A 2,896-nucleotide genomic window follows, 5' to 3' on the forward strand; every position below is an offset into this window, starting at 1 on the left:
AACCATGACAGTCAATGGTGCCATCAGGGCAGGCCTTAGGGGCAGAAGTACCATGCCTCACTCAGTAGCATGAGCAGCAGGGCCACCAAATACAGCAGGGGCAGCTTACCACATTTTTGAAGTGAGGTAAGGCCACAGAGAATAGAAGTGGAGCAGGGTCTAATCTTGTAAATGGCCTTGCACCTTCCACACAAGAAGCAGCATTCCTGCACCTTATCTATTGCTTCTACATTATCATTATCATTTAATAATATTTATATACCGCTTAATATGCAAAATCCCTAAGCGGTTAACATAAAATACCCATATGTCATAAAAAAGAATATACATACAACATTATACACAGAAATATATCAGTATATACATGTTAATCCACACCATGGATTCCTGCACCTTATCTCATTGTGATGGGTGCAACTGAGAGTGTTTTGTGGTGGTGTGCAATCTGCGTATCATGTTGACAATGGGCACCTCCAGACTATAACTATTTTTGAGTGGGATTCAATCACATACCAGCAATTCAAATTACTCCATTAAAGTGGATTTGGTGCTCTTGTGCAACAAACCCGCTTCCCCACGCCAGATCACACTTTTTGGTTGTTTCCAGATGATCTGCTTGTCGAGTATTGATCCTGGTCTGTTTGCAAGTCTTGCATGGAGGTTATATGATGCCCATTATTTATTGAGTGTTCGTTCTGCTGTTTGTGTTGAGGATTCTCCAGCATGAGATGGCGGTAGGAGCAATAGCTATGGGCGAGGGAGCTCCACAACGAACGGCTTTTATACGGTAATTTCTCCCTTGTTGGAGGTTACAATGCATTGGAAAATACGGGCAGCCTCCCCCCTTCTTATGCCGTCACCCTCGGACCCGACCTGGACGCCAGCTATCAGAAATGCGATGTGAGACTTCCACCTGCGCTGGGCCGCCGCCGTTTCTTGTTTGCCGGGTCGGAGCTGGGGGTGGGCTGCGGCCCTTCAGCGGGCCTGGCGCCGTGGCCTATCTTCGGGAGACAGTGTTGCTGGCTGCGACGGTTTTCTGATGGCTGCTGGGGTTGGGGCACGCCCCTGCAGCCCCCGCTGTCCTGCCGTGTTGACCTTTGTTCGTTCCGCCTTGTGTCGGCCGCGTTTGCCTCTCGGCGCCTTTGCCTTTGGCTTCTTGGGGAGAACTTTCCTGTTGGTCCCGTCTTCATGGGGCCTGTTTGTGCCGCCCCCTCGCTGTTTACTACACTGGACGCTGGATGCTGAGAGTGAGAGGAGGTGCCGCTTTCGGTTTCGCAAATGATGCAACTTTTGGACTATACAGGCTAGAAGCCTTATTGAACCTTACTGTAGTAGCTTTTAACTGGTTGTTTTAGTTTTATTGCTTGTTTTTTGATGTTGTGATGTTTATATACCTTTACTTTGTACGTCGCTCAGAGTGGCTGGGTCTCCAGCCAGATGGGCGATAAATAAATTGCATAAATAAAAATAAATAATAATAATAATACCACAACCATTATTTATTGAACATTCATTCTGATTTGTTTACTTGGAGATTATATGACCTCCTGTTAATCAGTCCTTGTCCCGCACTTTCTAGTGCTTTCCTCCATGACTTTCCTTATTGCAAAATTTCCATTTTAAAAAGAACCTTCATCCACTTTAACTGTGCAAACCTAAATTTGCCAATATACTTTTGAATTGCTCCAGCAAAACAGTAACAGTTTGGTAAGGAAAGTGATGGGGAAATGATGCAAAGTCAGATGTGTTTGCCTCAGAATGAACGCTCAGTAAAACAATGGATGCCATATAACCTCCCCACAAACTTTGTGCCAACAAATCAAGAAGCTCAATAAACAGATTGTCTGGAAGTGGCCATTTATGCGAAGTAATAAGAAGCATCTTTAGAGGAAGAACCACTGCTTTAGGTTCTTAACCTTCTTTGGGTCATGGACCCAAGGAGGAGCTACCTCCCCCCCACATCTAGTATATTTTGCCCACCTAGAAATATGTGTTGCCCCTTCTGTGCCCCCCCCAAGAATATTTTTCTGGTGCTGCTACTGAAGCTGTGGACTCACATTAGCTCTTGTTATGTGCCTCCAAGTCGACTATGACCTATGGCGACCCTATGAATCAGTGACCTCCAAGAGCATCTGTCATGAACCACCCTGTTCAGATCTTCCAGCACTATCTCATGTTGCATTTTGGATATAAACCACCTCTGAATATCTCTTACCACAAAAACCCTATGAACAGAGTGGACTTGCATAAATAAATAAATAAATAAATAAATGTTATTTTGCATTGGGGTTTTTTTGGCATCTGCTTCATAGATCCCTGAGGCACCCTAGGGGGTCCATGGACTACAGATTAGGGACCCCTAATCTAAAGAGATAATGAGTGGTATTCAACTAAGCTTTACTTACAGTAGAGCCATTGAAATTAATGGGCCTAGGTTAGTCATGTTCATTAATTTCAGTGGGTCTGCTCTGAGTAAAATTTAGTTGAAAACCACCCAATGTGTCCAGAGCCTAAAAGTGCTTAAGTGTGCCACTGATGACAGCATACACAAGCTTGTATTATAATATTTTACTGTTCGTACATGGCTTTTGAGAGCAAGAAAACAGCAGCACATACATACATGTCAAAAAGTGTCAGCGTGTAAATCATAAATGACATTTAAATCTCTCCGCTCCTCTGCACTCCTTTTGGATCGCACCCTAAGAGCGACTACAGACAGACAGAATGCGCTTTTGACTTCTTTCTTGATCATCTCCCCGGCGCACTGTTTCATCGGGCGAGCGAGAGGGGCTTTCTCTTCCTCTCGCCGGTTAAATGCTGAAGGGCTGATGAAGCGTGCTACAAAATCGTCTCCTTGGCATCGGCCTGCCTTGTGGGCGGAGGCGGAAAAGGGATT

This window comes from Rhineura floridana, chromosome 3, assembly GCF_030035675.1.
Source record: "Rhineura floridana isolate rRhiFlo1 chromosome 3, rRhiFlo1.hap2, whole genome shotgun sequence".
Classification (NCBI taxonomy): domain Eukaryota; kingdom Metazoa; phylum Chordata; class Lepidosauria; order Squamata; family Rhineuridae; genus Rhineura; species Rhineura floridana.